Below are 15,636 nucleotides of genomic sequence, written 5' to 3' on the forward strand. Positions count from 1 at the left end.
GGAGGAGCATATGTGTACCTATGACTGATTCATGTTGATGTATGGCAGAAACCAACACATTATTATACATCAATTATTCTTCAATTAAAAATAAATTAAAAAGTAGCTACCAAATTATATAGTTCCTGGAGGAATCAACCTGCCTGACTTCAGACTATACTACAAAGCCACAGTCATCAAGACAGTATGGTACTGGCACAAAGACAGAAATAGAGATCAATGGAACAGAATAGAAAGCCCAGAGATAAATCCACGAACCTATGGACACCTTATCTTTGACAAAGGGGGCAAGGATATACAATGGAAAAAAGGCAACCTCTTTAACAAGTGGTGCTGGGAAAACTGGTCAACCACTTGAAAAGAATGAAACTAGAACACTTTCTAACACCATACACAAAAATAAACTCAAAATGGATTAAAGATCTAAACGTAAGACCAGAAACTATAAAACTCCTAGAGGAGAACATAGGCAAAACACTCTCCGACATAAATCACAGCAAGATCCTCTATGACCCACCTCCCAGAATATTGGAAATAAAAGCAAAACTAAACAAATGGGACCTAATGAAACTTAAAAGCTTTTGCACTACAAAGGAAACTATAAGCAAGGTGAAAGGACAGCCCTCAGATTGGGAGAAAATAATAGCAAATGAAGCAACAGACAAAGGATTCATCCAAAAATATACAAGCAACTCCTGCAGCTCAATTCCAGAAAAATAAATGACCCAATCAAAAAATGGGCCAAAGAACTAAACAGACATTTCTCCAAAGAAGACATACAGATGGCTAACAAACACATGAAAAGATGCTCAACATCACCCATTATCAGAGAAATGCAAATCAAAACCACAATGAGGTACCATTACACGCCAGTCAGGATGGCTGCTATCCAAAAGTCTACAAGCAATAAATGCTGGAGAGGGTGTGGAGAAAAGGGAACCCTCTTACACTGTTGGTGGGAATGCAAACTAGTACAGCCACTATGGAAAACAGTATGGAGATTTCTTAAAAAACTGGAAATAGAACTGCCATATGACCTAGCAATCCCACTTCTGGGCATACACACTGAGGAAACCAGATCTGAAAGAGACACGTGCACCCCAATGTTCATCGCAGCAATGTTTATAATAGCCAGGACATGGAAGCAACCTAGATGCCCATCAGCAGATGAATGGATAAGGAAGCCATGGTACATATACACCATGGAATATTACTCAGCCGTTAAAAAGAATTCATTTGAATCAGTCCTAATGAGATGGATGAAACTGGAGCCCATTATACAGAGTGAAGTAAGCCAGAAAGATAAAGAACATTACAGCATACTAACACATATATATTGAATTTAGAAAGATGGTAACGATAACCCTATATGCAAAACAGAAAAAGAGACACAGAAATACAGAACAGACTTTTGAACTCTGTGGGAGAAGGTGAGGGTGGGATGTTTCAAAAGAACAGCATCTATACTATCTATGGTGAAACAGATCACCAGCCCAGGTGGGATGCAAGAGACAAGTGCTTGGGCCTGGTGCACTGGGAAGACCCAGAGGAATTGGGTGGAGAGGGAGGTGGGAGGGGGGATCGGGATGGGGAATACGTGTAAATCTATGGCTGATTCATGTCAATGTATGACAAAACCCACTGAAATGTTGTGAAGTAATTAGCCTCCAACTAGTAAAAAAAATAAATTAAAAAAAACAAACAAAAAAAACCCCAACAAATTATATAGTTCTGATTTCATAAAAAAAAGATAGCTTTCTCCTTTTGGCAGTCTGGTGAAGCTAATAAGAACATTTCAGAATAATGGTTTAAAATGCATAATATACAATACAAAGGAAATCAACTGTAATAAATGTAGTCATCAGAACATTTAAAAATAAATTTGTGAAATATTGATATATGTACAGCTTTAGTCATACATTAAATGATGAGAATTGGTAGTGAATCTGATAACCACATAATTTCAAAGTAGTGGTATACATAAACATTAATGTAACATAACTGAAATATTAATAATGTGACATGAAAATATATATTATTTCTGTGGGTGATGAAATCAAAGACACTGCTCTATGCTGACCACATTCATAATGGAAGAAAATGTTAAATTTCCACTAGAAGATACTGAAAACAAAGATGTAATTTTTTGCCCCTTCAAGCTTCCTGACTTCATGCTTTAGCAGTAGAAGTGAAAGGACTTGTTTATAAATTGATTTAGTGTTGGAGAAGACTCTTGAGAGTCCCTTGGACTGCAAGGAGATCCAACCAGTCCATCCTAAAGGAGATCAGTCCTGGGTGTACATTGGAAGGACTGATGCTGAAGTTGAAACGCCAATACTTTGGCCATCTCATGCGAAGAGTTGACTCATTGGAAAAGACCCTGATGCTGGGAGGGATTGAGGGCAGGAGGAGAAGCGGACAACAAAGGATGAGATGGCTGGATGGCATCACCGACTCAATGGGCAGGAGTTTGAGTAAACTCTGGGAGCTGGTGATGGACAGGGAGGCCTGGCGTGCTGTGATTCATGGGGTCGCAAAGAGTTGGACACGACTGAGCGACTGAACTGAACTGAACTGAACTGAATAAAGAGGTGAGAAAGAAAGCACCTAGGGATAGGTGATAGCATAATTTAGGTGTGCAGACATGACTGAAATAAAAGTTACTGTGTCTGGGCTCGGAGCAGAAGCTCATTTGTCTAGTTGAACTGAACACAGGTAAAAAGACAAACTTAGAAGAAAGTTATTTTAAAACATGCTCCAGCCATACCATAATAGATCTTTCTATACAGAACAGGCTAATTTTTGTGTAAAGTTGCTGCTAAGGACTATTACCCCAACCAGAAAGGTATAAAATAACACTGTGTAGTTTGGTAAGGAGATTTTTAACACATGTTTTAAAAGGCTGTCAAGAAATTGAAGCACAAGAAATCACTAAGGAAAATAATGAACAATGATAAAAAGAAATCAGTAAGTCAGTGGTTATTTGCTTTTAAATTGTAGATACTTGAGAAGATATAATAAAGTTTATGAGTAAAGTAATTAAAATGGAAGATGTTGTTTTTGCAGTTCAAGGTGTAATGTCCAGCCAGTTCTCTCATATTTGGCTGCCTCAGTTTAAGACATAGCAAGGATAAAATAAATGAAATACAATTTTCTTTAAAAATTCCATCTGCTGGTTCAGTGTGTTCAAATTACTTCTTCCTTTGCTCAAGATAAAGAAACTAACAAATGTCATTAGAAAAGAGACATGCTCCCTTGTTCAATATGACTAGAAGGGACAGATAATTAGAATACTACAAGACAGAGTCAACTTTCTTGGAAAAATGAGCTACTGTTTCCACAAGAGAGGATCTTATTCTTACTTTTGTAAACTATGCTTGTAAGGTTAATGACTCTGGAAAAGGATATTTAAGCTAAACCTTTGCTTTCTAAATTAATTATGAATTGGAATTTCATATGGGTTGAAGGCTTCTGGGTTAACATTAGGTAGAAGATAATATTCAATCTTGACTTTGGAAACAGTATTCCTTGTAATCTTCATTTAAACATCACTCATGCTGCCTTTGTGGTTGGATGAAATCTTACTGTAGCAAGAATTACATATTACTTAACTTGAGTTGCTCAGTCGTGTCCGACTCTTTGCAACCCCATAGACTGTAGCCCACCAGGCTCCTCCATCCATGGGGTTCTCCAACGCGAATACTGGAGTGGGTTGCCATGCCCTCCTCCAGGGAAGAATTACACATCCCTAGCAAAAAGTAATATACCTGTACTGTCTTCAGAGTCCAGTGAATTCAAAACATATAAAATGTGGACAACAATGAAGTACCTCTATGGAAAGCAGTTACTAGAGACAAGGTTATGTTAATTCTTTCTTTTGAGTCAGGATTTGAATGTCTCCTTTAATATCCAGACATTGGATCTTATTTCACAGAGCTATTGTGGAACAATGAGGTTTTGTAAAAAGAACAAGGATAGTCATTTTATGTGCTTTAGCCATTTGAAGATAAGATTTTATAGGGTTTCTCTCTTCTCCATATAACATTTTATACTCTAGCCAACTTGTGAATACATGCTACTCCAAATTTGTTGCGGGTTCTTATTTTTTTTAACTTCTAGTAAGAACTCTGTCGAAAAAGTTTGTAGTTATTCAGTGAACTGCATTTTTTCAGTGAGTTGTTTTCCTTCTGTTCTTCAAATATAATGTCTGTGAGCACAGAGCAAAAGACCAACTCACCCAACAAAGTGCTTTCAATAATGGATATTGAAAATGATGTTTTAATTTTAGAGGAAAAAAAAAAAACAAAAACACCCCATGATTACTGGATCTATATATGGGAATATGAAGTTTTCCAAGTCTGTAAGCTTGTCCCTGATCCCCAGGAATCTGGTGCCTCTAGTTGCTCAATCTCTCTATTCTTTTTCTTTACTCCTTAAAATTTAATCAATACAGTTTAAAAATTTTCTTTAAGTATCATGGCACAGTAGTTAAGAGTAAGGGTTTAATAGGTACCATATTTAGACACAGACCTGTGAGCAAATTTTAGTTTCATCATTTAACTGTTCCAGGATGTTAAGCAAATCACTTCCCTAATCCTCAATTTACCTAACTATAAAATGGAAATTACACCTATATCTTAGGGTTTTGTGGAGGAGTAAACAAGGAAAAAAAATATGAATTAGGAGTGCCTGATAGTGAGTAAATACTCAACAAATGGTAGATTATAATAAGCTCTTGCTCTTCATCTGAATATTCATTGGAAGAACTGATGCTGAAGCTCTTATAGTTTGGCCACCTGATGCAAAGAGCTGACTCACTGATGAAAAGACCCTGATGCTGGAAATATTGAGGGCAGGAGAAGAAGGGGGCAATAGAGATGAGATGGTTGGATGGCATCAATGACTCAGTGGATTTGAATTTGCGCAAACTCTGGGAGATAGTGAAGGACAGGGAAGCCTGGGGTGCTGCAGTCCACGGGATCACAAAGAGTCAGACATGACTTAGTGACTGAACAACAACAGCTCCATTAGATAAGAGGTAATTGTAGTGGGTGTTCCTGATGCTAGAATGTTAGAGGAAACTACTACTCCTACCATGTTTCCTGAAGAAAGTCTTGAGGTTCTGAGCTTTGGTTTCTTCTCAACAGGTAATAGCTATAACATTGTTTTGTAGCACATTATAGTCAATTGTTCTATTACATATATTGTCTCACCTGATCTTATTTAAAGCATATGGGCTTCCTTAGCATTGGAATTAAAATCATATGTTGAGGAAGAACATTTTAGTATCTGGTTATATATTACATGTTTGTCAGTAATCAGAAAAAGTAAAGGAAGTTTCAAAGAGGAACAGACCGTACAGAATAGTCATAGGTAAAAAGGAAAGACTTAAAACCATACGAGGGACTGCTTGCTAGCCAACAAGATGCACGGGGGATGGCTTCATATGAGATGAGGCAGGTGTCAGGAATAAAGTCAATGATGTAAACTTTAGGATTGAAGCAATGGATGCTGTATATGGGAAAAAAAATGTGGAATGGAATTGAGAACAGATGGCTTACTTTGAAATAACATGTCTCTGCAGGCCAAGGGAGGAAACTGCAGCATCCAGAAATTCAATGGCTGCTTGAGATGGCTTCACTAATAGAAGAATTAAGTATTACAATTCAGTTGAGTAACATATTGGCAAACTTTAGGTGTGAAGGTAAATGTGAGAGAGTCAGAGGGACTAGGTCCAAATCTTTTGCTATTGCCTGGAATACTTTCCTGGGGTAGTAGAGGCAGTTATATACCTGTTGTGAGTGAAAAATATATTATTTACTCAACACATTTATTGAGCACCTCAAATTTGTTGCTATGCTGGCCCTAGAAAGCATCTAGTGAGACACATATATAGGTAGAATTTAAATACGCTGGGTAATTTGGTAAGGAAGGCAATCTTTGCTCTAGTTGCTCAGATTTAGAACCAGAAAGGCAGGAGAAAAAAAAAAAGTTTAGAAAGCAGAAACAATCAGCATAGCTTCTGATTATCTGTACAGACCCCTTTGCAAGGGAAGATGGCAGATAGACTGTACAATGGGAAAAAGACTCATCACATTGGTTAAGGATGAAAGTGTGAGCTTGACAGAGTACCAGTGTGAGATGGAAGACAGTGTGAAAGCAATTCAAAATGGCAGCAGGAGAAATGGAGAAAGAGAATTTGAGTGCAGGAGAAGGAGGTAAATGCACACTTGGGAACAGGTCAGGCTGTCTCCTACTCTATAAGAGGGACTGGGAGCTCCGGGTGACAGTTTTCTAGTCCTGGCTATTTGCCTAAAGTAAAAAATGCCAAGGAAATGACCCTTTCTACTCTCTCTTCATAATGAGGACTGTGTATATGAAAGGCTGAATGAAATGTGAAATCCTAAACTTAGAAAGTCTGATGTTCCCACTAATTTGAGATAAAGACAAAAGTGGAAAAAAATAAGAGGAGGTTTCATGACAGAGATTAAATTGAAAGAAAACAAATGAGCCAGAAGACTGGTTCATAAGGAACTTTGTCATCAAATGTGAATTTGTATATCATGGTCATTGGCCTTGATATTCAGTGATGGTCCGTACTTACACTGAATTCTTTACTTTTCTCAGGGATTTTTTATAAAACAAAGGTCAGTTGTTGAAAGAGGAAAGATAGGTAACTAGGTAATCAGATTAGGCACTATAAAGTAGATTTTGTGCACTAAAGGGATTGGATTGGAGAACTTCTTCTCTTCCTCCAGGAGAGTTTCTTTGTATATTTTTTCTATTTTTCAAATGATAAAAAAATAAGATCTCTAATGCTAATAATAATTCACATAAGAGGAAGGATAATTAAGAACAATTAAATTTTCTATTCCCAAAGTGAAAATCTACTTTAATACTAACTCTAGGTCTTTTTCTGTGCACTATAGTGTTAGGGATGTTCGGCGGGTAGATATTTATTTGTATTTGTTAATAAAAGAAAGATGGGGTAGAGTCTAGAATAAAAAAATAGATGAATCATTTGGAAACATATATAAGGTGGTAGCAAATAATGCTGAGATAAAGTCTGAAAGTAACATTTTCAAAGTATTTGCTTTTCCTCCCAGTTATTGGTAATGAGAACGTAAAATAGAAAGGATACATATAATAGATGAATTTGGTTTACTTTGGTAGACTTTTCCAGACTAATTAGACAAATTACAAAAGGGTATGCTCTGAAATTAGAGATTAAGCTCTTCTAAAATGAACTAATTTGGCTGTGACAAAAATTCTAATACATATTAGCCTACACATAATTTATTTAGCTTTAGATACACTAGAGCAAGAAGTTCAAGTGAATTGCATGATTATATGAAGATACAAGATATGATTCAAAACCAAGAAAAAATAACTCATAATAAATATAGGACAAATGGTTGATAGTTAACAAATCTGTACTTTAAGTTGCTGTATATGAAAATAATTTGTGAATTCCAAGCAATGTACTAAGAGAATATTGAATTCCTCTTTAGTGTCTAGATACTAGGATACAAAGATAAATAATATTTGGGTCCCCCCTCAAGAATGTTATAATAATGTTGTTCCATTTTCCTAGAGTCTAGGTGTTATGTTAAACAGAAACAAATTTTTTGAGGCAGGAATGTCTGACAGGGGCTTCCCTTGTGGCTCAGCAGTAAAGAATCCACCTGCCAATACAGGAGATGCAGGAGACGCAGGTTCAATCCCTGGGTTGGGAAGATGCCCTGGAGAAAGGAATGCAACCCACACCAGTATTCTTGTCTGGGAAATTCCAAGGATAGAGGAGCCTGGTGGGCTGCTGTATCATGGGGTCACAAAAGAATCACCCACAACTTAGTGACTAAACAACAACAAAAATATCTGACAGAATGATAATCTATAATTCAGTGTGTGCACGCTGAACTTAGTTTTATGCTTCAAATAGAGGGCTACACTACATTAATGCTTCCCAAACACTGATGTGCATATGAACCGTTTGGGGATCTTGTTAAAATGCAGATTCTGATTCAATAGGTCTGGGGCTAGGGCCTGACATTCTGCATTTCTAACCAGCTCCCAGGTGATGCCAGTGCTTCTAGTCTAAGGACCACATTCTAAAAAGTAAGCTCTGATGTACCTTCTAAAGAAAGTAATAAATAAGTTTCATTTATTCCAGTCAGGGTACTTCACTACAAACAGTGGCAACATAACTTTGGTAATATTAAGGGATTTATTAGAAGGGTATCAATAACCTCAGATATGCAGACGATACCACCCTTATGGCAGAAAGTGAAGAAGAACAAAAGAGCCTCCTGATGAAAGGGAAAGAGGAGAGTGAAAAAGTTGGCTTAAAGTTCAACATTCAGGAAACTAAGATCATGGCATCCATTTCCATCACTTCATGGCAAATAGATGGGGAAACAGTGGAAACAGTGGCTGACTTTATTTTTCTGGGCTCTGAAATCACGGCAGATGGTGATTGTAGCCATGAAATTAAAAGATGCTTACTCCTTGGAAGGAAAGTTATGACCAACCTAGACAGCATATTAAAAAGCAGAGACATTACTTTGTCAACAAAGGTCTATCTAGTCAAGGCTATGGTTTTTCCAGTGGTCATGTATGGATGTGAGAGTTGGACTATAAAGAAAGCTCAGCACCGAAGAACTGATGCTTTTGAACTGTGGTGTTGGAGGAGACTCTTGAGAGTCCCTTGGACTGCAAGGAGATCCAACCAGTCCATCCTAAAGGAGATCAGTCCTGGGTGTTCATTGAAAGGACTGATGCTAAAGCTGAAACTCCAATACTTTGGCCATCTGATGCGAAGAGCTGACTCATTTGAAAAGACTGATATTGGGAAAGATTGAGGGCAGGAGGAGAAGGGGATGACAGAGGATAAGATGGTTGGATGGCATCACTGACTCAATGGACATGGGTTTGGGTGGACTCCAGGAGTTGGTGATGGACAGGGAGGCCTAGCGTGCTGCAGTTCATGGGGTCACAAAGAGTCGGACACAACTGAGCGACTGAACTGAACTGATCAGTGGAGATGCTAGGGAAATGTGTTCAAGAAAATGAGCAGGATTCAAAAAGCCATGGTCAAGATCATCTCAGGGACCATCTGCCCAGGACTGTACTGCTAACACCATCTCTGCTAGACTCTCCCCTTAGTGGTGTTGGATTCTTGGCTGCCATAAATTGGGCAGATAACTTTTGGCCTTGAATCTTTGCCTTATTCTCTAAATAGGTTCAAATTTGTAGGCTTGAGACATTGATTCACTGAGATAGGAATCCTTCCTCTTGTTGCTGAAACTACCCTTCCTTCAAGGTATGCCTTCTACTTGTCTTGGAATTCCCCACAACTAGGAGAGGTATTTGGATGTTGGTATTGGATAGTCCAAAATGGCAAGTGTCATTACACTTTTGAGTCTTACATAGGTGATAGGCAACAAAAGGCCATATAGTTCAAAAACGCATCCTTGTGATAAATGAAAAATGTAAATTCCAGAGATGTTATGAAATTGGCTAAAGATTTCACATAGAGTTAGTGGGGAAAAATAAGGCTATTGTTTTCAGATTATTTCCAATTTCTACCCTGTCCCATCTCCAGAATCCCTTGAGGACTTTTCCTTCATTGACTTAATTCATGCTTTTTACAGATGTTTAAATGAAAAGATGAACAGATGGTAGATTTTAAAGTCAGTGCCATTTTATGGTTTATGTTATGGACGTGTATGTGCACTCAGTCGCTCAGTTGTGTCTGACTCTTTGTGACCCCATGGACTGTAGACCCACCAGGCTCCTCAGTCTATAGAATTTCCCAGGCAAGAATACTGAATTGCATTGCCATTTCCTATGCCAGAGGAATCTTCCTGACCCATGGATTGAACTCATGTCTCTTGCATCTCTTGTATTAACTGGAGGTTTCTCTACACTGGGAAAGCCCACATTATTAAGGATACTGCTAGATAAACTACTAGTTTGTGTTACACAAAAGATAATCTGTTGACACAGAGCAGTGAATTTAACTGCAAAAGAAGTAGCAATCTATTTAAGAGGTATATTTATGAAGAAGCTGGAAAAGAGATAAATAGGTAAAGATATCTTTATACTACGCTGGATAGGTCAAGTGTTTTAAACAAGTTCACCTTAATGGGGGTGAAATTTCAAGTTAAAAAGAACACATATCAGAGGAACATATTTTACAGTGTCTCTTTAAGAACTGTCAAATGAGTTTCTTTTTAAAGGTACATAAACACACACACACACACACAACTATTTCCTTCATGCCTGAGACTCAGAGATTCCAAGTTATTTTTGGTGCCAGATTTTAACCCAGAGGAAGTTTTATGGCTGAGTTAAAACCCCCTAAAAGCAAAGGTTACAATGGAAATGCTGACAGAGTCCATGCCATGGCAACATTTGTGAGTCTAGTTTTATTAAAACAATAAACAACTTTTGTTCAAGTGCAAGTGAATGTAAAAACAACAGAAAAAGGGCCCCTTCCTGTGTCTAAGGCCTAATCTCTTTCTGTTATTTCCTTGCCAGGGCTCTGATCCTGAGCTTGCTGGGTCCCACATGCAATTAGTGGTCTGAAATCAACCTTTGCACTCCAGGTCCTTATAAAAAGACCAGTAAAACACCAGGAGAGGTGGCTCAGCTCTGTACTTGTTAAAGTGGGTTCCAATGTGTACACTCAAGCAGGGCATTGGGTATATTTAAAATGGGCACTGGAATCAGGTTTTTAATCTTCTAATTGACTTTGTACGTACTTCTGTGCCAGATTATTATCTAACAAATGATATGTGTTTCCTCCTTTACTGCCAAGTATCACATCAAAGTCTAAATAATACCTCATGTGGTGTACACTGTGTATGCTCAGATGGATGAAAACAGAGGGGCCAGAGGCTGACTTTCTCTCACGATGCTGTCCACACAACAGGCGGAGCTGGTTAATGCCTTTCATATTTGAAGTCTAGTGACCCTGGGAGGTGTGGGAAGGGGCGGGGGCCTGGAGAAAATAAGATTGCTCTGCTTCCTCTGCCCTCCTTCTCCCCAAAGTGATACTGTGCACAATGTTAGCAAATGATCCAAATCTAGAAGAATAAGGACCGTCCAAGAAACACTTTTCAAAGAAAGAACACGAGGAAAAAAAATATCAACGAAGCCAAACTAAAATGTGAAGGAAATCGTATCAAATATGATGGTATTCTCCCCGAAGGCATGAAAATGGAACGTCTGCACGTACAGAAAGTTATTGGCTGTAACGAAAGGGAATGATATGTTTGAAAAGTAATGGTAGGCTGGAGGCAAAAGGGCAGTGGATTGGTGAGAAATTTTCCATTGCCCAGAGAACTGTTTGAACTTACCAGAACAAAGGAGTCTAAATTTGCTGTGCTAATTAAATTATAACGGGAAGCTCTGTGTTCACATCTTCCAGCTACCAAGTCCTATCAGTTTAGAACAGGCATTCTCAAGCCAAACTGAAGATGAGAACCACCAGGGGGTGAGGAGAGGTGGTTAAAAATCAAGGCACCTGATGGCCAGTGCACACCCCAGAACAATGAAATGCCAGCTTTGAGGGCCTGGGGGTGAGAGGTTAGCATTTTTTTTGAAGCTCCGAGGTGAATTCTGGGTACAGCTGGGGCTCTGGACCATGGTCTTAGAGGAACCCAACAGCCCCAGAAATACTGACCTTTCAACTGAAGAAAAACTACAGATGTTTGTGGCAGGACATTTCCTCCAGGCAATTTATTGGGCCCCTTTGACTGTTACCAGCATTCACAACTTAGTCCTCTGACTTGCAGCCCAGCCAGTAGAATGTCTATAGCAGATGTCTGAATGATATTAACAAATAGAAGCTCCCACCCCTTTCCTTGTTTAACAAGTAACAGCGGGAACTTGTTTAAATAATACTCAATGCCCGATCAAGTTTAATCCCCTTAAAAATTGCTACTTTTTCCTCTCTTCTATAAGCTAGCTGCCTGCTGCAGGCACTCAGCCACTCACTGCAGACAGCAGCAAGCTGGTTTCAGAACTGAGGTGTCAACCGAATTGCTATGCACCTCGTCTTATTTAGTTTTTAAGATTGAAATTATGGAAGGTGCTTGATTATTCCAGCAAATCAGGAGGAGTGTTCTAAACGCACTCAATTCTTTCTTCAGCAGCTATTCTCAGGGCCAAAACATTGAAGAGAAGGGATAACATTTGGAAAGTGGAATGGACACAGCCTTTTCTCATGTGCTTTTAATGTTTCACGTTTTAGTCACATTTTCATGATTATAAACTGTTAGTTTGGGCAAAGAATTGTTTTTAAGTAGCCAATGAATTGCATATACATACACCGACTGGGTTACTCTTTCATTTCTGAGGAAACATCTTTCGGCCCACTAGGCTCTTGCTCTTCCCGCTGCTGCTTATTAGCAGGCGTGCAGTGGAGGCATGCGCACTGGACACTCGGCCAGCCGCTGGCAGCCCTGGCTGCGCCACCCGTGTTGGGGCTGCTTGAGCAACCTTTGGAGGAATGGGAAGCAAAACCAAGAGCTCTTGAGGAGTGCTGGTGACTATTCACCTGCAGCTGCGCCGCTGATACGTTGATCAGCAAATGCTACTGTCTAAGAGAAGAAGCTGTTCCTTCGTTGCTCTCCAGTCAAGACCCGGGGCTAATGAGACATAACCCTTTCAGTTTTCATTCTTTTCTGGAGACAGCTCATAAAACTCAAACAGCTCCTCCCCTTTTCCTCTCCCTTCAGTCCCTTTACGAGCTATCTATTTAACAATGTTCTCGGGGGAGAAGTTTTTAAAAACAAAATCCTGGTTTCCCTTTTGAACTACTTTAATCTTTGAAGCATAATTTGACTGGAGCAATGGATGTGACAAGTCTAGGTTTATCATGATTTATTGTTCTCAATATTTATTTTCTTGGGCTCCAAAATCACTGCAGATGGTGACTGCAGCCATGAAAGTAAAAGACGCTTGCTCCTTGGAAGAAAAGCTAAGACAGCATGTTAAAAAGTACAGACATTACTTTGTCAACAAAGGTCCGTCTAGTCAAAGCTATGGTTTTTCCAGTAGTCATGTATGGATAGGAGAGTTGGACTATAAAGAAAGCCAAGCGCCAACGAATTGATGTTTTTGAACTGTGGTGTTGGAGAAGACTCTTGTGAGTCCGTTGGACTGCAAGCAGAGCAAACTAGGCAATCCTAAAGGAGATCAGTCTTGAATATTCATTGGAAGGACTGATGCTGAAGCTGAAACTCCAATACTTTAGGCACCTAATGCAAAGCACTGACTCATTGGAAAAGACCCTGATGCTGGGAAAGATGGAAGGCAGGAGGAGAAGGGAATGACAGAGGATGAGATGGTTGGATGGCATCACTGACTCGATGGACATGAGTTTGAGCAAGCTCCTGGAATTGGTGGAGGACAGGGAAGCCTGGTGTGCTGCAGTCCATGGGTTTGCAAAGAGTCAGACATGACTGAGCAACTGAACTGATTGTTCTCAAATAATTTTATATATTATCATTTATTTCTCACAACTTGCATTGTGAAGTTTCTGGAGCAGATGTTGCCAGTCCTTCTAGACAGGAAACTGAGGCTTAGTGATATTAAGATACTGCCTTGGCAGTCAAATGCACTTTTAAATGTTTCACCAACTTTATGGAACTTTGTTATTAACATGTTTTGTTTTTAACAGCAGGAAACAGCTAGCCATTGGGGATGTCAGGATACATTATCTTGTGCAAAAGAAGCCCAGGTAAAATATGACTTCATGACATGTAAATTCTTTATATAGTTATTTTTGAAGTTGAGTCTTCCTATTTAGAAGCCTGGTTATAGCCCCTTGGCTAGTGGTTTTGATTGCACTTGTGCTGTTATTCTGTGATCCCAAATCAGCCTCAGTCCTCAAAGATGTTCTAGTTATAAACTTGCAGCTTTTTTACAATGAGCCACCCATTCCGTGCTCCAGGGAATCTGGCAGTACAGGTCTTTAGATAGCTGGATGTTTTTAGGAACAGATTTTATGATCTCAATCCTTGCATCTCCTCATATCTAGAGAAGCACTAAATCCCTTCTAGATGACTTCCCTTCAGATCCTCATGACTAACAAAAACCTTCTGTAAAATGAGTGTGTCATAGCACTGAACTCCCCCTTCACTAAAACCTTATATATTGACTTTCCCCTACTGCTGCTTTGGAGCAGTCTGTCAGAGCTACCTGAGATGCTGCCTCCTGGGCTGCAGTCCTCATTTTGCTCCAAATAATACTTAACTCACAACTGTCAAGTTGTACGTCTCTTTTTTGTCAAGCTTTCAAATGAGGAGCCCGGTTTACATAGGGGTCCTAAGTGATTTCATTCACTTAGGCCAAAGGAAGCCGAGTTGGCAAACAGACAGTATCACACATACCCATGAGTGGGTAGTAAATATTGGCTAGTAGGTTTCCCCAAAAGCATGTGGTCAAATAGATCCTAAAAGAAAAATAAGCAAGGAAGCAGTACTAACAGTGGTGGTGAGGGAAGGCTCAGGGGAAAGGATCTGAGAGGGTTTTCTTGCTTGGCTCTAAGTTCTTAATATGTGCAAGCATAAAAGCTATTCTAGGGACCAAATATCATCTGTACCGTCTAAAAAGATGCAAGTACCATGTGTCTTAGAAGGAAGAAAGTCAACTGCAAAGGAATTCTAGAGAAGAGTGGGATGTAACTGGTAATGGGTACCACGTGTCCCCTGTCATCTGGAATATGGTGTTTCCATGACTGGAAATAAGTAGGTAATCTCAAAGTGCCTCCTGAGGCTCTGCTTATAGCTGTCTAATTTCACTTATTTTGAACTTATCTACCTTAAAACATCTTAATTAAATTTATCCCCAGAGTTCCAGTAAAGGGTTGAAAAACATATTTTCATATTATCAGGGGATAATATGTACATATGTACAGTATGCTGTTGGAGGTGATATGCTGTGGAACCATAATATAACATTTTTGGTAATTATAAGACAAACAGATGATGAGAGAAATATTTCTGAGAAATAATATTTTCAGTTATCTTGATAATTGTGTTAAAAAGTTCACTTTGGTGGGATCTAGGCCTCCCAGATATTTATTTTAGAATTTAATATTTTTTCTTCTAATTCTTTGATAACATTTTCCTTGACTTAAATGAGAGAGATGACAAGGCATTAGAACCAAGAGGACATAAAAGTATATTTAGCCCAAACCCCTATTTTTCAGAGAGCAAACTGAGGATCAGAGAAGTTATGTGATTAGGTGAAAGTCCCATATCTAGTTAGAGTCAGATCTAGGACTTAAAATATGCAGTGGATTCTTATTCCTGTTTGTTCTCTTTTCTTAAGAATTTCCAAATAAACATGTTGAGTGGAAACCATTCATAAAGCGGGTAAAAAGTAAGACAGAAAATGGTGTTTGAAGTACAGGGTTTTCTCAGAATGCTACACTCAAAATCAATAATGGTCACCTCTGGCTGACCTTGATCTTCTCCAAATTTTCCTCTGGACATAATTTATAATCCTGGCTGCCATCTCTCTGTTTTTTGTGCATCTTTAATTGTTAATTTAGAAATGTATGGACTACCAATATTTAATCACTCATTCTAGTATACTACCCAAAGCAATCTATAGATTCAA

This window comes from Cervus elaphus, chromosome 21, assembly GCF_910594005.1.
Source record: "Cervus elaphus chromosome 21, mCerEla1.1, whole genome shotgun sequence".
Taxonomy (NCBI): Eukaryota; Metazoa; Chordata; class Mammalia; order Artiodactyla; family Cervidae; genus Cervus; species Cervus elaphus.